Here is a 23,585-nt window from a genome sequence, read left to right as displayed (position 1 = left end):
AAAAGTACTGTGTGACTCTGACACATTTTCTACATTCAAGTCATCACAAGTTCAGACACTACTATTCCTAGATTTTTTTGACAGATTTTAGATGACGTGTGGAAGTCATACTGAGTAGAATTTCTTTCTACAATTTTTGAGTAAAAGTCCTGAATTACAATGGCAAACACATATATAAAAGAAAGCAAATCAAGGGATATTACTTGAGATGATGAATTTCAACAGATTTAATGACAGATAATTTTAAATTACTTTTGCAGGTTTTGTTTCCAAGTTCTTCATTGACCATACTTAAATCTTTGTAATTTCATCCAGCTTTAGTCAGAACATTGCTCAGATATATTTCAGTCACTGTACAAATTCCGTTGTATGTCAAAATCAAATGATAAATAACTTGTAAACCTTTTAGCCACAGATTTGCAGTTTATGCTGTCGTATGACTGTGTGTGCATGCTAGGAAGCAATTTTTATTTCCTATAATTTATTTTGATAATTATTAAGATAGAACAAAATATCTCCAAATTTTGCAATGGACATTTTTGTATTCTGCTATGCTAATAACTACCTTGTGAAACAACCACAGTCATATAATTTTGGAAAATATTTAGATGTTTGAAATTAAATGGGTTTCTTTAATTTAGGAGCTCTCAGAACATTTATTATGTTGATATGTGTGGTAAATATCAAAAAGATTTCTAGTGAACATAGGTCTTCTCCCCACAAAGTTCCTTCCACCTCTTTCACTTCGTGTTGTAAGTAGGTTCCGGCATCCTGTGTGCTCTGGTAGCCTAAGCTGATCATAGTCATCTTATCTTTCTTGTTTGAGTCATAGAACTAAGTCAATGATTGCATGATATTGCCTTTAGATAGACATTCATTTATAAATGGGCATGGGATTTAATGAAATGTAACAGTTTCCTGAGGTCTTTGTGATTATTTTAATGCTAATAGCTCTCCAGGAAGAGACACTATATACTTTTTGTTCATCTGTTTTTGAATCTTGTTCAGAAGTATGAGACATTTCTCTGACTACTAGCCTGAGGATAGAGGAAAAATCATAGAGAAGTAAACCAAAATAAATTCTTTAGAATTAATTCAACCTTGAAGCTTATCGTTGGACTTCTAGTGTTGTGAGATAATAAATTTCCTTATATTTAATTCTATCTGGTTTCTGTTGATGGCTGCCAAAGATATTTTACCATTGTGCTGTAAAAGGGTAATAGGTTCAAAATTTTTGACAATGCAATATTGTTGTTTAGACAATCCACTGATAGGGCAAACTTTTGAAAATCTAGTATAGGAAGAAAAGAGTGGTTTATATAGTGTCAGCTGATCTGGGTTTGAATGCTTTCTAATTCATTACTAATTTGATTTGGGAGATAATATAATCTATATATAATTAATATTTCTCTGTAATAAAATTATGATAATAAAACTCCCCATATTATCATAAAATTGTTATAAGGATAAGTGAAATATGTAAAATTACCAATAGTGCTTAACAAATAGTATGTGCTCACTACATTTCATCTGTTATAATCATTATTATTTTATCATAATTAAATATTGCTTACTATAACATATAATAAGTATTAATCTGACCAGATCATTAAAGCTATCAAGATACTTTTCTTGTGTCCTCATTTAATATATGCTGCTCACATTCCAGAAGAGTGAAGCATAACAATAAAAACAAAAAAAAGTCCCTGAAGAATATTCTAAAGTCTTATAAAATTTAATATTAATCGGTATTAAAAATTTCAGTGGGCCTACTTTATGATAAGAAAATTCTCTTAAAATGATCTCTAGCTAGTCTTCAGATATTGAACATAAAGTCTTAGCATCATAAAATCTAATGTTAAAAATGTCTTAATAGAAAGCTTAGAGGGCTTAGCCTGACTGGAGAAATAGACTGTTTAGTACCTCTTACAGAATCTGATTATTTTCAACGTAGAGCATTCACAGGCAATATATTTCCTTATTACACAACTCTAAGTGTTTAAAAAATTATTTCAAACTATCCTCTGAAGTTCACAGAGAAAAAAACATAAATATATGGCCTATAGGAATATCCAACTGAACCCTTTCCATTTGTGAGACACCAGGCTAATCATTTTAAGTTCATTACTTTAGTTAAATATCTCCAAAGCTCTATAAGATAGATACTATTATCATTTCTATTTTACATCTAAGGAAATGAGGATTTCAAGAGCCTCAAATTGCCATAAGGCAAACAGTTAGTAACTTGATTTTAACTCATGTATATGTGCATCTGAAGTATCTGATCTTAATTTACAACCAATGGTGCAATTCATAAATAATTAAACGAATATTTTGAATGCCATTTGAATATTTACTATTTGCTTCCTCGTGGGGAAAGGAACTATCACTTAGACTCAATTTAAATAAATGAGGAATAAAAATGGAAATTGCAACTTGAACAACTTCACATAGCTAAGACACAGTGCAATTGATACTTTATAAAAAGTGATTAGAAACTATATTTCAAGACAAACATAACTTCAAAGAAACAGAAAAACAAAAGGCAAAGAGATGAAAAATTAATTATATTGGTTAGTCAATCAGGTGATTACTCTTTTAATTACATCTAAACACAACTTTGAATATGATGTATCAATGATAATGTAAAGAATAGAAATTATTCTCTAAAATAATTTCAACCCTTTAAATGGATATCTTTCCAAATAGTCAATGCTTTTAGTTAATTTTTAGTTAATTTTTTAGTATATCACACATACTACTGTTAGAATAAATTTATAGACTATTTTTGATATATCGTTTCACTGAATGCTTCCTACATGTAGCATCTCATTTAATTATAACAAACCATTTTACCAACAACAGCTATCCTGACATTTTCCATGTCATATATAATTATTAATGTTTTCAATTATAATATGTTCTACAATAAAATAAAAGGAAGATCTGAGGAACTGTTTTATGTAATAGATGCCTCAGAAAGATAACAGGTAAATGCAGTAAGTGATTCTGGATTAGCTCCAGGATTGGAAAAACAAAAGAAATTTAAAACACAATATTGGAACAATAAAATAAATTTGTATACAGGATCTAATATGGATAATAGCATGGCATTTATATTAAATATCTTGATTTTGATAGTTATATTGTGGTATATAATAGAAAGACCTCAATCTTAGTAAATACATAGTGAAGTACTAAGGAATAAATGAGTACTATGTTCCTAACTTACACTCAAATGATTTTAAAATATATACACAAAATCATATACTCTTAGAGTGAGGAAGAAAGTGAGAGAAGAGAGAAAACAGAAAAATGAGGATAATGATAAATGGGAAACTTTATAATTGGTGGCTCTGGATAAAGGATATATGATTTATATACACTATTTTTGTAACTTTTCTATAAGTCTAAAATTATATCAATAATTTACATGTGCACACACACACATACAATGAGTTACTCTTGGTATCTTATTATGTATAAAATTAAGCTATCAATGCCTTGCTTCTTACAATATTGAGAGAATTAAATAAAATAACCTACCTAGTCAAATAGTGTTATGTGTTGAAATAGCAAGTGTTCTGTATGTTTATTTTACAATTAAATAAATAATGATTGAATATTTAAGTAACTTATCAAAGAGAACACTGCCAGAAAATAGCACAGCTGTGCCTTAGAATGCATGTTTACCAATCTCATAACCAGTGTAATTATTTTAAAATTTAATTTGATGCTGGAAAATCTATCCACAAAAAGAGTGATATAATTCATTGAAGAGAATGAGCTAATCATTTTGTGAAGTTCTGCACATTTTGCTTGATTTATTGCTGTCTAGGTTATTCCAAATAGAATTAGTAAATAATGACAGGTTTCTCAATATTTTAAATACTTTTGTTAATTCACTAGAACCAATTTTGAATCAATTACCTGAAGATACTACTAGCATTGTGTTATACTTTCCTCCAATTAATGGCATATGTAAAAATAAGAAACAAAACAAAAATGAGAATAAATAAAACTGACCAACATAATCTAAAATTGTAGCATGAAATATTTTACTATTATTCTAATTCCTGGTTTTAATTAAAATGAATTTTGTGCAATATAAGAATACTATTTTGTATAAAACCAGTCATTTTTATATCTAAAATATAAATATTTACTTCTTGTTATCTAATTCCAGTCTCTATTAAATTTTCTCAGATATATGTGCATACATGTGTGTGTTCATGTGTGTATCGTAATGTTTTTCAGTTTTTATAGGATTACTCTACTTTTTCTTATTACATTTTTCACAGGATGGATTTTTCCTAACTGAAAAATTTACTGATGTAAACCACACCTTTTCATTAGCATTTTGAAAACAAATTCTTTGAATCAGAGAAAGATAAAAAATATTAAATATGTCAGTTTAGGACAAAAAAAAACCAAACTAAAAGAGAAACCAAGGAAAATTAGATACATGACATCACATACAAAAGCAATGAAATTATAAAGTATAAGTTTGATATTATTAAGACTTAAATATACCTTAATTTGTAATTAATCCTTTATAAAAATGAAATATCATATGCTTCACAATCAATATAAAATATGAAGAAATAACATAACAATAAATAAGGGAATAAAGCTTCTAATGCAGACATGAGTGAAAAATGTGATATTTTGTGGGAAAAATGTAAAGTAGAAATTGTGTGTATTGTATTAGGTTTCTCTTAGAAGGACAGAACTAATATATGTATATGTATATATATATATATGGGAATTTATTAAGTATTAACTTACATGATCAATAGGTCCTATAATAGGCTGTCTGCAAGCTGAGGAGCAAGGAGAGCCAGTCAAAGTCTAAGAACTTGGAGTCTGATATTCCAGGGCAGGAAGCATCCAGCATGGGAGAAAGACGTAGGCTGGAAGGCTAGGCCTGTCTCTGCTTTTCACGTTTTTCTGCCTGGTTTATATTTGCTGGAAGCTGATTAGATTGTACCCACCAGATTAAGGGTGCATCTGCCTTCCCCAGCCCACTGACTCAAATGTTAATCTCTTTTGGCAACACCCACACAGACACACTCAGGATTAATACTTTGTATCACTCAATCCAATCAAGTCGACACTCAGTATTAACCATCACATGTATAGTATGTATGTGTGTGTGCACTATTCAAACAAAAATCTTCTCAATAACAACACTTTATAATATGTCACACTTTATTTTGATGGAATAAATGCTGCCCTTGCCTTCCAAAGATGATTGTTGGTATTGTATGGGTGAAACGACATGAGGCCTATATTTTTCTTTAAAATACGTCAGAAGATTAAAGAAACTAAACTTATAAACTAAACAACCTCAAACTAGCAGAAGCTACACAAAATTTGTTGGTCGAGTGGCAGGAAAAATCTGAGAATAACAAATATAAGCAGAACCCAGAAACACTTTTCCAGAATAAAAGAATAAATGGAAATAATGGGCATTACTCTAAGCATTTATGAGAAAGAGAGAAGGTTGGGGGGCATCCATTGGAGAGCTGGGGAAAGTGAATATAAAACCTATTCTCAGATCTAAAGATTCCCCAGCCCCCTTCTTCTCTGTATTGAATTCTCATACTTATGATTGTCTTCAGAACATCTAATCATTATGATTGGCTAGAAAAAAATAAATTAGAACTGCTGCATCTACATATGATCTTCCACATAAAATGCTGAAAACACTGCTGCTAAACATAACAATTTTGGATTTGTAAAATATAAAACAAAAGTCTATTTTAAGGCATTAGAAAGCTCATGAAATGAGGAACACAGAGGCAAAGGTTTTGAAGAAGTGAGAACATCAAAGAGGTATGCTGAAATCGTGAAGCTACATTGCTCCTGGGAATATTTTCCATTTTTTTCAAAGAGACAAAAAAGAATGGTGTATAGAGTGAAAATTTAAGTTTTCCCTTACAAATAAATGTCCATGTTTCAAGAAAGTGGGGAAGGTTGGTAATGTGAAAATAAGTAATTCAAAATCTATGCTGTTGGAAAGTTAAATTATTTTGAGCCTTAACAAAGTATGATTATGGGGCCTGTGTCACCTGGCAAGTATCTGTAAGGTAGGCAGTTGTAACCTTTGTCTCTCTAATTATGAATTAGCCTTTTTCCTTACCTACATTATTTTGGAAAATGTTGTAAATGACTAAAGGGTGCCAGGGAAGACTCCTTCCCCCTTCAATGTTGATACTCATTATATATTATCTTTCATTTTACCCAACTTACACAATGATTTCATGAATATCACCTCGTCTTAAGATGAAATGTTAAATACAATCTTTCAAATTAAAAAAAAAGCAAGCTGCAGGGAAAATAAGACAAACTGTAACTTATTAAATTGTTATATTTCATAAACCAGCCAAGTATAGAAAATGTATAATCCTACTAAATATTTTTTTTTCTGCCTATATAAACAAGACCTTGACTTTTAACTTTAGAGCACTGATCCCATTTCTCTGGAGTATGTTTTTTTCGTGATGGGCATCCGCAGCTCTTCTCTTGAATAAATTCTTTAAACCTGGATTATGATTTTGTTTTAATCATTTCATGTTGACAGTAGTGAACCAAAATCAGAAAAGAATGTGGAGGGCTATGTCTCATAAACAGGTGATTAAAAGGTAGACAGAACCCAGGCCTAAACTAACTTCGTCTCTAATTAGATAGAAGTGATTCAGCAATACTTTATTATTCTAGAACAAGAAAGAGTATATCACCTCTAGGTGAAGACAATATTATCTAGATACTGTATAATTTTGGATATGCAATGGTATATCACTCAAAAAATGCTAGATATTGCAAAAAGAAGATCATATGAATGAAAAGAAATAAAAAGACAAATTAATGGGTAATCCATATATTGGAATAGTAAAAAAGATTTTAAATAACTTATAATTATGTTCAAAATATGAAATCAAGGAGGACATAGATAAGAACATGAAAAATCTTATGAGAAAATTGGATTCTATAAAAAGCAATCAGCAAGAAAAATATCTGGAATGACAGAATAAGGACTTGTTAAAGTCTGCTTCTCCATGAAAAAAAAAAAAAGAAAAGAGAATATTGAAAAAAAAGAGTAAAAACTGACTTTTTCAGAATTTCAAATTAAAGATTTACAACAATCCAAAAAAAGTGGTATTAAAAATAAAATGGCTGAATTCTGGTAAGATTAGAAAGCTTTGTGATGTTTAACTTACCCTAAACTCACCTGTCCCCAGTTCTGCAGTAGCCATAAAAAACAAAAGAACAAAAACTTTACAACAATGGTGGTTTTGGAAAACAGCAGCCTGCTAGTCATTGGAGGAGCAGAATGTATTTAAATCGTGATGAAAATGGTCATCTCTCAGATAATTGTCACTATTCACCTGTTGGCAGCTCTCTGAAAATGCCTTATTCTCACAGATTGTTTTTATTTGACCTTAGAGTTTCCTTTATGCAAACAGTCCTGTCTTCAGTGCATTTGTAGAAAACAATCAATGACAACTGTTTAACATTAAACCTGCTTGAGGTGGCTACAACAGCTGTTGCTAACAAGATGCTAGCTGAAACACTTGAAAGAAGTAGTAGGAGAATAAGATTTCCACAGAAAGCTTTGTAAAGCTCTGATTTACTCCTGAGAATGTAGAATACTGCACACATGTTCAGGGCTGTGTACATGCCCAGCAAAAGCGTGGTTTTTTTAAAACTGATGCATAAGAGTTGTACATAGTTTTGGGCTACATGTGACAATACATTTATATAAGTTTTAAAGCTCAAATCTTTGTACTTCGGGGTATCTATTACCATAAATATTTGTTTTTTCTTTATGCTAGAACTACTCAAATTATTTCCTCTAGCAATTTTGAATTATATAATAGATAATTAGAATCTATAGTCACCCCACTAAACTAAGTTTTATCTCTTCTATCAAACTATATATTTAAGCCAGTTAAAAAATCTGTAAAACATGTGAAAAGACACATCACCAAAGAAAGTAGACAGTTGGCAAATAAGCATATGAAAGACATTCAACTTCATATGTCATTTATGGAATTACAGATTTTAAAAACAAGATACCTAAACAAGTATTAGAACATCTAAAATCCAAAACACTATAATACCAAATACTGAAGAGGACTGAAGCTACAGACATTCTAATTCATTACTGATGGGAATGCAAAATGGTACAGCCACGTTGTCAGTTTCTTACAAAGCTAAGCACATCATCATGTGATGCACCATTGGTTCTCATTGTTTTACCCAAATGAGTTGAAAACTGATGTCCACACAAAAACCTGCACATGAAGGTTTATAGCAGTTCAATAGGTGAAGGGATCAATAAACTTTGATACACCAATGAAATGGAATACAGTTGAGCAATACAAAAATGAGCTACCAAGCCATGAAAATACAATGAGGTACTTTAAATGTATATTGCTTTGTGGAAAAAGCCAACCTGAAAAGGCTGCATACTTGGAAATGTAGCAGTGATGGTCACTCCTGTGGCCATCTTGGTTTGGGCTGACTTCTTTACTGCAAACTGTTTTATCAGCAAGGTCTTTATGACCTGTATCTTGTGCCAGCCTCCTGTCTCATCCTGTGATTTAGAATACCTTACCCGTCTGGGAATGCAGCACAGTAGGTCTCAGCCTCATTTCACCCAGCTCCTTTTCAAGATGGAGTTGTTCCGGTGTAAAAGCCTCTGACAAAACAATACGGACAATTACAAGGTCAGTGATTGCTAGAGCTTGAGGGGAGAAAAAGAGATAAATAGGTGAAACACAGAGGATTTTTAGGATAATGAAAGGATTCAATTCTGTATGATACTGTCATGGTAGATACATGCATATTAACCATGTTTTCTAGTTTTTGAGTCTGATATTTTGACACCTGGGGTCTTGTTGACTAGGACAGTACTGCTCCTCTTAGGGTTAACAGATTCCTGGAGAGAGTAAGGAATTCTCCTGTGTGCCTGTGCTTCATATGCAAACCAACCAATTCAGAGCCCATACTCCCCACCCACTAGCTTTATTGGGCTATAACATTTGTGACACTAGTTCCCTTCCTTGACATCAGATCCCTTCCCTAGGCATCAGACACCTAGAGGCATCCCTTATACCTGAGATACTGGTGAAATTATTTAAACTATCCAATCTTAAACCTCATTATCCTGTTTACACTGCCTCCCCCATTTCTTCCCACAAAAATCATAAGACTTTCGAGCAGTTTGCCTAGCTTTCCCTCTCTGCCTGCAACTGAGTTTGGTGTTCTCCCCTGTGACCATACCTTGCTTACCTTCCTCTTGGGAACTGTAATAAACTATCTTTTTAATAGCAATCATCTACTGATCTGCTGCCCTCACCACATCTGAGTAAAACCAAAATCCCAGGAACACTTTAATGCAACATGACACAATGCATTCGGCAAAACCCACAGAACTACACAACTCAGAGTGAACTCTAGTGTAAACAATGGACTTTGGTTAATAATGATATATCACTTTTGTATCATTAATTTCCACAAATGAGCCATACCAATGTAAGACATGAACAATAGGAGAAACGATAAACCAGGGAGAGGGAATTCTGTACTTTCTAAAAATTTTTCTGTAAATCTAACTTTAAGAAATAAAATCTATTAATTTTTAGAATTAGATCTATTCTTAGAAATAGACAATCTAAGAAATGGGAGAAAATATTTACAATTAATATCTTCAATAAAGAACTTGTATGCAGGAAATAAAAGACCACTTACAACTCAAAGTTTAAGACAAATAGTCCAATTGTAAAAGGGCAAAGCATTTAAATAGAAGTATTTTTCAAAGTAGACAAACAAATGGCCAATAAACACATGGGAAATGCAAATCATTAGTCATTAGGGAAATGCAAACTAAAATCATATTGAGGTATCGTTTCATATCCAATTGGATAGCTAAAGTCAACAACTGTATAGAAAATAACATGTTGTGGAACGGATATAGAAATATTAGGTCTGGAGCAGTGGCTCATGCCTATAATCCTAGCACTTTGGGAGGCTGAGGCAGGCAAATTGCCTGAGCTCAGGGGTTCAAGACCAGCCTGGGAAACGTGATGAAACTCTGTCTCTATTAAAATACAAAAAATTAGCCATGTGTGATGGTGTGTGCCTATAGTCCCAGATACTTGGGAGGCTGAGGCAGGACAACTGCTTCAACCCAAGAGGCAGAGGTTGCAGTGAGCCGAGATAGCACCACTGCACTCCAGCCTGGGCAACAGATTGAGACTGTCTCCAAAAAAAAAAAAGAAATATTAAACTATGTGTCATTAATAGTGGCATAGTAACATGTTAACAGCCATTTTGGAAAAGAGTTTTGCAGTTCTTCACAATGTTAAAAATACAGTAAGCATACTACTCACCAGTTGCAGTCTGAGGTATATATCCAAGAGTACTGAAAATATATATTCAAAAAAGAACTTGCACACAAATGTTTATAACAGCATTATGCATAATGCTGAAAAGTGAAAATGTTCCAAATGTCCACTAACTGTTAAATAAATATAATGTGTTATATCCAAACAGTGAAATATTATTCAACAATAGAAAAGAAGGAATTGTTGATACATACTGAAACAAAATATGTTTCAGTTTGAAAATATGTACACTGTATTGTACAGTTTAAAAGGATAAATTTGTGGTATGTGAATTATATCTAAAAGCTGTTATTAAAAAGAGCATCAAATAAAAATTCTAGAAGTAAAAATGGCAATGACTAAAATTTAAAAATAGATCATGTTTAATAGTCATTTATTGAAAATTTTTCCTATTGAAATGGCCTCATTGTCTGGAGTGATACCTGAGGTTCAGTGTTCCACAACCATGGGGAAAAAGGACGTGGACACACAAGAGTAAGGTAAAGAGTGGAAGTTTAATAGGCAAAAGAAAGAAAAGAACTCCCTCCTGCAGAGAGAGGGGTCCTCAACGGGTTGCCGGTTTCGGTTTCGGGGTGAAATGCAGGGGGTTTTAGAGATAAGCTTGAGGAGGCGGTGTCTGGTTTACATGGAGCGCGAAAGATTGGTCAGATCAGGTGTGTTCTTTGCATGAGGAGCGAAATACCGGTTAGGACTAGGTGTGCCATTTGCATAGGGCATGAATTTCTGGCCTCCCCCAGCCTACACTTTTATTATGCAGATGGGTTCGCTGCCTGGCTGGTACCATGTTGCCCATTCCTTTACTGTACACGTGGTAACAAAAAAGGGAAGATGGAGCCTCCATGTTGGACATGCCTGGCCGCCAGGTAGCTCTTTTCTATTGGCGCAGCTGCCGCATTCCCTCATGCAAGCTTCCGGCTTCTCTATGTTCGCATTTCCATTTTTCAGGCTGCTCTTTGTTAGGAGAAAAAAAAAAAAAAGTGCTCGAGCTGCTTTTAGTTAGAAGGGAAGCATTGCCAAGGACTCTTTTACTTTCACTATCTGCCAAAATAATTTATTTCTATCTCCTGTATTGCTATGAGATCAGGAACTAGACAATACCTAAAATTCTCCCACCCTCTCCCCTGCCTTTTTTCTCTCAAAGCTCTACTGGTGTTCTTTAAATTGGGCCAAAGAAATGTAAATCATAAGGATTAAAAAGGAAAAAAAAATCCTGTGGCTATTATCATAAAATATGATTATTACATAGTAAGATAAAATAATCTGTAGTCAGACAATTAAAACTAAATAAGTGCAAATGTCATATGGATAAGTGGTTAAGAATTAGAGGGGATAAAAATAAGAGAATAGAGAGGAGAACATGAAAAATAAGTTCATTAGTTCCTTTAGGTAGTATGTGAGAATAAATACAACATTTTAAACTGACAAATTAATAAGAGTAATCATATTCAATAAAATAGCATCAAATTATTATTTGCTACACAGAATCAGGAGGAGAAAACAAGCAGAGAGAAAGGAGCAAGATGTAGTAAGAAAATGTTGTTGATCATAATAGGTAAGCAAGAGATATGGCAAAAATCGGTTAAATGTTTGTGTTTATTTGTGAGTGTATGTGTGTGTGTATGGGAGGTGAGTATATTGTTAGGATACATTATATGATATTAGGATAAAATATATGTTAGAATATAAGTAATATTATATATAGACATTAGGATACATACATATAATATTAGGATAAAAATAGCCATGATAACAAATATATAAATGGTCTCATATTTAGAAATACAAGCAAACAATAAAGAAAAGATATGACATATGACATAGAGAATGTGTTTTTAATTTACATATATTATTTTAGATTTACTTTTTATTTGCAAATCCATACATTAAAAATAAGAAAATAATATGACAGAATTTAAAACCAACTTTTAAGTCATATCAAGAAATGTAAATTGACTTAACAGGAAAAAAAAATTTTGAATGAATTACAAAGTCAAATTTAACTGTATGTTAAATATAACAGACATATCTAAAGCAAAAAACTCAAATAATATGCATAAAAAGATGGGCAAAGATATGTCAGACAAATGAAAATCAGAATGAAGACAAGATCATGATATTTGGATCACTAAAGGTAGAATTAGACCCACAAAAAGAAATTTAAAAGTTTGAGAGAACATTTTATATTGATATAATAGCTGTGAACTACACAGCAAACAGTGATTTTACAAGGCAGAAATTACAACACTTCCAAACTACAGAAGACACTCTGTAACACAATCATCACTGAAAGGATGTTCTCAAGGAACCTGGATTCCTTGAGAAAGTGGCTGATTCTAGGTCTGGGAATAGAAAAAAATCTAGATGACCCTGCAACATTTTCTCAGATGAGAAAAAAATGAAACTTTCAAAAGTTAACAGGGTCATGTCAAGTAGACACAGTGGAACTTTATCAATAAAGTCTTGATTGAAAAAAATTATTTGGAAAAAGTGAGGATTAAGTATAAGAATTCTAATGAACTGACACACATAGAAGTATGAATGAAAATTATTGAATCTATATGATACTCAGAAAAAAAGAGCAAAAGAGCAGGAAAAATGGTATGTCGCTATTTAAGATGACTATTAAAATATCTTCTTAATAAAAACAATATCTAAAGGAAAAGTATTAAGTATTTATTCTGGCTTTCCAGTAGGAACTTCACTGCAGTATAACTGAATTCCTACATCAAAGAAGCATCAAATATTCTGATACCATTTTATGTATAATGATATGCATAATAATACCATTCCTTCAAGGCATGTGGATCAAAGAGCTTATAGTTATGAGTTCTAGTTTAAATTGTAAGGTTGGCAAAACTCATTTAATCTGTTCCCACAATAAGAGACTTCCCAATTGCGATACCTTTTCTTCGTCCCTGCTAACCTGTGCCTACTATTCTCTCTCTTTTTAAGGAGGAGGGGGATTACGAAACCGTGGATCCACACAGGCATCTAAGAGCTAACTACTTAGACAATTAATTGGTTTTTGTCTTACTTCTAAAAGATGAAATATCAGCAAAGAAAAGAAAAACATTCAATAATAAAATTTTAAAGTATAAATACATTTGGAAAGTTGGGAAATACTCTATTAGGACGTAAATGGCCAGAAAAAGAGGTCTGTACTGGTATTTCTATTCTAAAATGAATTTATTTTCACTAATATGAAAAAACAATAAAGACTACATTTTAATGAATTTAAAGGTATTATGTTTTCTCTCTTTTACCCATGTCAATCATTGATGTATTTCCCAAATTGCTATTCTCCTCAACTGTTAGATAAATATCCCTACCTTTTAAAGTTGTATATAACAGCTGGAAATTCTCCCCAGGTAAGATCTGACTAAAATGAGCTTAAGACAAAAGAAGCATATTGGAATTTTGTTTCCCATATGCCTCACTGTTATGAACAACTAGGAGAATTGATTTAATGAGAAGAAAAAAACTTAGGCAAATTAAACATAGTGAATATCAATCTAGTAAAAATAAGACAGGCAAATCAATAATGACAGAAGTTAAGGCAGTCAGCTACGTGCAATGGCTAATTTAGGACCAAGTCAAAGTGTAGAGGAGACTAATGAACCTTAATGCAAATCATACAATACAGTGAGAATTGCAAAACATGTGCAATTCGCACACATGTTGGGGACATCAGTCTGAGATTCCTAAATATAATATGAAGCTGTTATCAAGAGAAGATTGGAAACTGGACTTGAATGCCCAGGTATGCAGCTAAATCATCACTTCAAAACAAACAAACAAAAAAAACCCATCGGGTGGAAAGTAACCCAATCAGGCAAAATCTTGTATCTCTCTAACCAGGATTGTCACAAAATAAAATTATATCTAAAAATCAATCACTTGACTCAGAACTGTGTTTTTAACAGTATGTGTCTCATAATAGGATAGATTGACAGTTGCCATGCTGAATTTACAAAGGGAAATAGAAGTTGATCATATTAACTATGAAGCTTCTATTTAAATAATAATTACATGTGGGTCTTTAGTGACAACCCTCATCCTTAGTAAAATTGGTTTAGTTTTGTTACTTCATCCAGTGACCACAAGATCCAACTAGCTTCTTCAGACTCTCTCTCTACCACTGCTTTTTGACCCTCTGAACATTTCGTAGGCTTGTGAATATACTATGTTGTTTGATTAGTAAGCGTACTCTAAGTTGTAAAAGACAAAACAAATTTGAACTAATTTAAGTTAAAAGAAGATAGGATCATATTAAAGGATCAATAGAGTGGAAGTGAGGAATCTGGGACTGAATGCAATTGTCTCAATTCTGTGAAAACTATGAGGCTGGAAACATGAAATTAGTTATTTCTGGACTCACACATTCTCGGCTTCATCTCCTCTGAAAAACCTCAGGGAAAAATCTCTGATTAGCTTTGAGTGAAGAAATAACTAAGAGAAAAAGAATTTAGAAGTTTGTTTTCAAGAAATCCAAGATTGTCAGACTTAGAAGGACTAAATAATGAAATAGAAAACACAAGATGTGTTTCAATGTTTTAAAAAACACATTATTACCAAAATTATAAAGCTTGCTGTTAGTCTATTCAAGTTTGAAAAAAATTCTTATGGGAGCTGGGAGTGATGATAAACTCCTATAATCCCAGCTACTCAGAAGGCTAAGGCAGGAGGGTCACTTGAGCTCAGGAGTTTGAGGTTGCAGTAAGCTGTGATCATCCCACTGTACCTCAGCCTGAGCAACAAGTAAAACCCTAACTCATAAACAAAACCTGATCATTATTACATTTACAAAGGAGGTGATATGTCTTCAGATATCAGCATTTAAAAAGTCAGTGATAAAATACTTTCCTTGGAGAGTCAATAATGTTATAGGAAAGGCTCAGAAATCAACTGAGTTTGGGAGCTGAAAAAAAAAAAAAACCTGTTATATTTGGAATATCTCAGAATGTAAAGTGCACCCTATCCACCTACTACCAAGGGATATGCTATTCACACTTATTCCTAATGTTGGCAGAAAATGTGTTAGTTTTGTTCCCACATTCTCTACTTTTCAAGTTTCTGTCCCTAAAACATAGATTTAATCCTGTAAGTTTGTTCTGTAATTTTGTATATAAAAATCATCAATTTTATACTTTATTTGATGAATTTTATTTCCATAGGTGTGACAAAGGTTGTGACAAAGTTTTTTCTTTTTTTGCTTAGCAAAATTAGAGCCATATCCTATTAAGTTTCAGAAATTAAACCTGTCTAGAGACCTCATATGATCCCTATGCTTGTAACTCTACCCTACACGTCAGAAATATTTTCTTTTTGTGATTATTGGCTCATCAACTGAGATCAGGAACACAGAACAATTCCGTTCACCTCATTTGGGTTATACTGTAGTAGCTGTAATTTTATCAAACTTACAAACACTCTAGCAGAGTTTTCTTCCTATCTCATCTGCTGTGGTTTGAGTTTGCCACACCAAAGCTCATGTTCAAATTTAATTACCAACGTGGTGGTGTTGGGAGGTGGGGCCTAGTGGAAGGTATTTGAATCATGGAGGTGAATCCTGCATGAGTGGCTTGGTGTGTTCTTACAGTAAGTGAGTTCTTACTCTGGAGAGAAAAGATTAGTTCTCTTAGGAGCAGATTAATTTCTGTAAAAGTGCATTGTTAAAAAGCAAGATTCCTCCTCCTGTTCGGTCCTCTTTCTTTGCATTTGTTCACTTCTCTGACCTTATCTGTCATGTTACAATGCAGCACAGAAACCCTCACCAGAAGTGAGGGTCATGCTTTTGAACTTCCCAGACTGTCAAACCATGAGTTAAATAAATTTCTTTTCATTATACATTACCCAGGCTCGGGTATTGTGTTACAGCAACACACAATGGACAAAGACACATTATATCTTATTCTTTTCCATTGCAGACCAGTCATATTGTGGGTTAATTTAGGCCTACAACTTTGTTTTATTAATGGCTTGTCAGCATTCAAACTTACTGTTAATTCTTGACTTCACTAATTTTTTGTTTCTCTGGGACATTTCTCAGAGGCCTGACACATGGCAGTGAACATACCTCTTTGAGATCCTGATTTAAATTGTTTTGGATATATATATAATATCCAGGGATTGTTAGATCACATAATAATACTATTTTAATTTTATGAGGGAATTCCATACTTATTTCTATAGCTACTCTGCCATTTTACATTCCTACCAACAGTGTAAAAAGGTTTCAATTTTTCTGCAATCTAAATAACACAAATCACAGTTATTACCTTTTTAAAAAATTAAAAACCATCCAAACAAGTGTGAGGTGATATCATTTGATCTGCGTTTTCCTTATGACTAATGCTGTTGAGTACATTTTTATAAACCTATTGACCATTTGTATTCCTTATCAGATATACAGTTTGTAAATATGTTCTGTCAACCCATAGTTTGCTTTTTCACTCTGTTGATTGTGTCCTTTGATGTGGAGGAGCTTTTGAATTTGACAGAGTCCCATTTTACTTTTTCTTTTGTTTCTTACTGCTTTTAGTGTCATATCTATGAAATCATCGCTGAGTTCAATGTCATGATGATTTTTCCCTGTTTTTTTCTATGATTTTTACATTTTCAGGTCTTCGGTTTAAGTCTGTAATTATTTAAGTTGATTTTGTGTATGGCATAAGATACGGGTTCAATTTCTTTTCTTTGAGTGTGAATATCCAGTTTTCCAGACATCATTTGCCAGAATAATTTTCTTGTCTTTATTGTATATTCTTTTTTTGTTGTTGAAGTTTAGTTGACTGTATGTGTGTGGGTTATTTCTATTTCAATTATAGCTGGGTTTAATTTCTGGGTTATTTCTATTTCAATTATAGCTATTTCTATATCAATTATATGTCAATTATACCTCAATATAGCTAAAAACTGTTACTTGACTAATACATCATCTCTCATTTCATGGTAGATTTGTTTGGCTTTAGTAAATGCACAGATTATGAGCAGAAATACATGATTAACATACCTCAGAGTTTTCAGAGAGAGAGAGAGAGAGTGGCAGACAGACAGGCAGAGAGGAAGAGAGAGAGCAGGTCATGCATGTGTGAGTTAGGAAATTGGTCATATATCCAAAAGTAGTACAATTATAAACAGACCAATATAAAATATTAATGGAGGCCGGGCATGGTGGCTCATGCACGTAATCCCAGCACTTTGGGAGGCCAAGGCATTCTCATCACTTGGGGTCATGAGTTCGAGACCAGCCTGGCCAAAATGGTGAAACCCCATCTTTACTAAAAATACAAAAATTACCCAGCCGTGGTGGTGTGCACCTGTAATCCCAGCTACTCAGGAGGCTGAGTCATGAGAATTGCTTGAACCCAAGAAGCAGAGGTTGCAGTGAGCTGAGATCATGCCACTGCACTCCAGCCTGGGTGACAGAGTGAGACTCTGCCTCAAAAATAAATAAATTAAAATAAATTAAAAAATAAAATTTTAATGACCTTTCTATTGCTAATAATTTTTTTTCATTTACACACAGCTGTGTTACTAACATCAGACTTAACAACAATCATGAATCAAAAAGGCACAACATGCACCAAATCACTGCTTGGCTCTGGTAAAGATCTTGAAGATACACATCCCATTCTCCATTATAGCAAGTACTTTGTATACCTGTATGTATACATACATTTAGTTATCTGAGCTCTGCTTGGCAAGAAAATTATACCATACTGAAGATAGAGGTACAACAATCCTCAAGAAAAATAAATATATAATTTAATAATCCATAAAATATAACTGGATAATTTTTATTTTATGCTACCAATTGACATCATCCCATAGGCTGTAAAATCAGATCTCCAGATATTTGTCACCAATTGAATGGACATGCACAAATCAGAAACAGGTACAGAACCAGAACTAGACTTTGCTAAGAAAACTAGACTCATTCTGGAAAAAGAATTAGAAAACGTTAGAACGCTTTGAGTAAAACACTAATGACCACATGGGACTGTTTTGTATCTTGGCTGTATCAATGTCAGTATACTTACTGTGATATACACTACAGTTTTGAAAAAGGTTATCTTTGAGAGAAACTGAATAAAGGGAACATGGGCTCTTTGTATTATATCTTACAACTATAAATGAATCTACAATGATCTCAGAATAAAACTTTAACTTAAAAGGTAAACAATCAACAATCAGCCACAAAGGCAGAGATAGTAAAACTGTCCTACTACTGTGTGTGTCAGAAAAAGGATCCATCCTGTAAACAGCTTCCAAGGTGTTCTTCTTGGTTATCACAATTTATTCAGCTCTTGTTAGCCAGTCCCTCTCACCATGTCATGGTAGAAACTATGGCTGTGAAAGGAATAGACAATAGGAAAAGAAAAAAAAAAAAAAAAGCACAACAAAAATGTTGGGTTCTGTCTTCCACTTAGTATGTAGAAAGCTGGAAAGAACACTGAATCCACTCTTATTTATTTATTTATTTTTATTTATTTTTATTATTTTTTTTAATTATACTTTAAGTTTTAGGGTACATGTGCACATTGTGCAGGTTAGTTACATATGTATACATGTGCCATGCTGGTGCGCTGCACCCACTAACTCGTCATCTAGCATTAGGTATATCTCCCAATGCTATCCCTCCCCCCTCCCCCCACCCCACAACAGTCCCCAGAGTGTGATATTCCCCTTCCTGTGTCCATGTGATCTCATTGTTCAGTTCCCACCTATGAGTGAGAATATGCGGTGTTTGGTTTTTTGTTCTTGCGATAGTTTACTGAGAATGATGATTTCCAATTTCATCCATGTCCCTACAAAGGACATGAACTCACTCTTAAAAGCAAAAATAATGCCAGACAATCTGCAAGTTTGTTATTTTTCTAAGGTCACAGATTAACAACCTAAAATCTAAGTGAAGACTGGCGTTTCCAATGAGACAAGGGAGATGAGAAATTGCTTACTTGTGTCTAACTCCAGCAGGTATAAGTAAAAGAAATTCCATTAAAAATTTTAACATATTGCTAAAGACTGAATGAAAACTAGTGAGAAAAATAGAAACTGATGGTCACATAAACAAGGGAAATTTACATCTATTCATAGACTCTTTTTCATATACCAAAACAAGTGCTGACAAATAAGATTGACAAGATTGCTAAGAAGGCCTCCCTTGTCATGTAGAACTTGGAAAAGAGAAATAACGGCTGCTATAGGATAGGTATGAAACTCTGTCTGGGTTCTCTCTCCTTATCTCATTTATTTCCAAAAACTTTGAGCTGCTTAAAGAAGACCACCAAAAATTGCTCTTGTGAAAACCTATTGCGGCTTAGGGAAGAGAATAGCCAAAAAAATAAAAATAAAAGACCTTAGCCAGGGACTAGGGTACATCTGTTCTGTAGGTGCTCCTGCCCACCAGCCCCTCCCAGGTCCCCTGTCTGGCCATCCTGCAGGAGCATTTGCACAGAGCAGCCTCTGGCTACTCAGCCTGGGTGTTTTGCTTCACCTGATTATGTTCCCGGTGGCCTGGGAGTACTTCAGATCCCCCATTGCATCCAGAACTTGACTTGGAGGGTCCAGAGGATGAAGCCACCAGTCAATCGTGGAGGCCCAGAACTGCTAAGCTCAGGAGTACCAACCTGGTATCTGTGGCTGGCACTTGAGCAGGAAAGGACCCCACACTCTCACAGCACTGAGAGGTGTCAGATGCATGGGTTCCTAAGTTGGAGTGGAAGCTGGGCATGCCTCTCCTCACAAGTCCAGCCAGGAAAGGGTGTGGCCTATTTCCCTGACTTGACCTCTGCCCCGGGAGCCCCGTTGCCCAGATACCTAACAACGAAAAAAAAAATACAGGTGCACTGCCAGTGATTGGAGGGGAATCCCCCCAGACCCAGGAGCAGACTAGGTGAGGGAGTCATCTTGCTTTCCACAGCATAGCAGAGCATGGATGCAAATGAATCCATGGATAACGATGGATGAGGAAATAGAGAAGCTGACAGGTAAGAGCCTACCAACCACCCATTACTCTTAAGTGCCATCTACTGGATCACAGCCCAAACTACAACACCAAAAATATTTTGCTAATATATCTCCCTGTGAAACCAAAGGCAAGAATTCAGCCACTAATAAAGACCCTGTATAGAGCTTTGTCCCTCTGAAAACATCCAGAAATAAAGCTAATTGACTATACTCAACTTAGAGCATAGTTAGAAAAAACCCACCCTTCCAGATTAGAAAGAATCAGCACAAGAACTCTGACAATGAAAAAAAAACAAAAAACAAAAAACAAAATAGAATGTCCCCTTACCTTCAAATGGATCCATTAACTCCTCAGCAATTGTTCTTAACTAGTCTGAAATGACTAAAATGACAGACATGGAATTCAGAATCTAGATGACAAAGAAGCTTATTGAGATTAAGAAGAAAGTTGAAAGACAATAGAAGGAATCCAAGGAATACAGTAAAACAATCCAATAACTGAAATGCAATATAACCATGTTAAAGAAGCAAACCAAATTTTTAGAGTTGAAAAATTCACTACAAAAATTTCATAATGTAATCAAAAGTATTAAGAACAGAACAGAACAAGGTGAGAAAGGAATATCAGAGCTCAAAGCTCAGTTCTTTGAATCAATTCAGTCAGACAAAATAAAAATATTTAAAAATGAACGAAACTTTCCTGAAATGTGAGATTATGTAAAGAGACCAAACCTATGACACATGGTATTCCTGAGAGAGAAGGAGAAATAATAAGCAACTTGGAAAATATTTTTAAAGAGATAGTTAACAAAATACTCCCTAATTTCACTGAAGAGTTTGACATGTAAATTCAAGAAATTCTGAGAACCCTGGCTAGATACTGTAAAAGATGACCAACCCCAAGGTACATAGTCATCAGATTCACTAAGGTCAATGCAAAAGATAAAAGCTTAAAATCAGCTAAAGAGAAAGATCAGGTCATATAAAGAGGGACCCTCCATCAGGCTGGCAGCAAACCTCTCAGCAGAAACCTTACAATCCAGAAGAGATTAGGTGCCTATTTTCAGCATCTTTAAAGAAAAGAAATTCCAAACCAAGAATTTCATATCGGCCAAACTAAGCTTGATAATTTAAAGAGAAATAAAATGCTTCTTAGATATGCAAATGCTGAAGGAGTTCCTTTCAACTAGATCAGTCTTACAAGATGATCTTAACGGAGTGCTAAATATCAAATTAAAATAATGACACCAGCTACCCCAAAAACACACTTAAGCACATAGCCCACAGGCAGTATAATGCTAATACACAACCAAGTCTACATAACAACCAACTAAAAATGCAATAACATGATGAAAATCTCACACATCCATACTAATCCTGAATGCAAATGGACTAAATGCCCCCACTTAAAATACACAGAGTGGCAAACTGTAAAAAAAAAAAACCAGATTCAACCATCTGCTGTCTTCAAGAGACCCATCTCACATGTAACAACACCCACAGACTCAAAGTAAAGGGTTGGAGAAATATACATCATGCAAACAGAAAATTAAAAAGAACAGCAATCATTCTTATATCAGATAGAATAGATTTTAAAATGATAAAAAATTAGGACAAAAAGCCATTATATGTTAAAGGGTATGATCCAAAAAGAGGACTTAACTATCCTAAATATATATATACTCAATATTAGAGCACCCAGATCCATAAAACAAGTTGTTCTTGCCCTCTGTGAAGACTTAGCAGCCACACAATACTAGTGGAGACTTACAACAGCCCACTAACCATGTTAAACAGATCATTGAGGCAGAAAACTAAGAAACTCTGGACTTAAACACAACACTAGATCAATTCGACCTAATAGACATATACACAACAATCCACTGAAAAATCACAAAATATACATTTTTCTCATCTGCACACAAAACGTATTTTAAGATTGACCGCATATTTGATCATAAAGCAAGTCTCAATAAATACAAAAAATTTTAAATCATAGCAAGTACACTCTAGGACCATAGTACAATAAAAATAGTAATCATTAGGACATCTCTCAAAACTGCACAAATATACGGAATTTAAATGCCCTGATCCTGAATAACTCCTAGGGAACTTCAAAATTAAGAAAGAAATCAAGAATTTTTTAATTAATGAGAACAAAGATACAACATATCAGAATCTCTGGGACACAGCTAAACCATGTTAAGAGGTAAGTTTATAATGCTAAATGCTCATATCAAAAAGTTAGAAAGATCTCACAATAACCTAATATCACACCTAAAGTATCTAGAAAACAAAAAGCAAACCAACCCCAAAGCTAGCAGGAGAAAAACAACTAAAATTAGAGATGAAATGAAAAAACTGAGATGCAAACAACCATACAAAAGACTGATTAAACCAAGAGTTGTTCCTTCAAAAAAAAATGACAGCTGGATTACCAAAAAGAGATCCAAATAGTGCAATGTTAAATGACAAAGATGACATCACAACTCATACCAGAAAACTACAACAGATCTTCAGAGAATACTGCAAACAACTCTATGCACATAAATTGTAAAATTTAGAGGAAATGAGTAAATTCCTGGAAAAAATACCATCTCCCAAGATTGCATCAGGAAGAGATTGAAACCCTTAATAGACCAATATTGAGTTCTGAAACTGAATTAATAATAAACAACCTACCAATTGAACAAACAAAAATCCATTAAACAGATGGATTTAGAGCCAAATTGTATCAGGCTTACAAGAACTGATACCAATCCTATTGAAACTATTCCAAAAAATCAGGGAGGAGGGGCTTCTCCCTAAGTCAGTATATGAAGCCAGCCTCAACCTGATACCAATATCTGGCAGAGACACAACAAAAAAAGGAAACCTCAGGCCCATATCACTGATGTACCTAAACACAAAAATCCTCAATAAAATACTAGCAAAATGAATCCAGCAGCAGACCAGAAAGTTAAAACACCACGTTCAAGTAAACTTTATTCCTCGTTCAACGTATGTAAATCAATAAATGTAATTCACCACATATACAAATCAAAAGCAAAAATGATATACTCATCTCAATAGATGTAGAAATAAGTTTTGATAAAATCCAGTATAACTTCACGATAAAAATCCTCAATCGACTGGGCATCCAAGGAACATACCTCAAAAAAATAAGTCATCTATGACACATCCACAGTCAAAATCATT

At 33.7% G+C, this 23,585-nt stretch overlaps 1 long non-coding RNA gene across 1 annotated transcript in view; it reads right to left on the bottom strand.

The window, feature by feature from the left end:
* LOC101145977 (uncharacterized) overlaps positions 1-23,585 on the bottom strand; it is a 110,499-nt gene that overhangs the window by 5,634 nt on the left and 81,280 nt on the right. Inside the window, exon 4 of the long non-coding RNA XR_002007295.2 lies at positions 8,624-8,707. This is a non-coding gene — a long non-coding RNA (uncharacterized lncRNA). The remainder of the gene's footprint in view (positions 1-8,623; positions 8,708-23,585) is intronic.

The sequence above is a fragment of the Gorilla gorilla genome, chromosome 13 (genome assembly GCF_029281585.2).
Source record: "Gorilla gorilla gorilla isolate KB3781 chromosome 13, NHGRI_mGorGor1-v2.1_pri, whole genome shotgun sequence".
In the NCBI taxonomy this organism is placed as follows: domain Eukaryota; kingdom Metazoa; phylum Chordata; class Mammalia; order Primates; family Hominidae; genus Gorilla; species Gorilla gorilla.
This window is presented reverse-complemented; position numbering and strand designations above follow the sequence as displayed.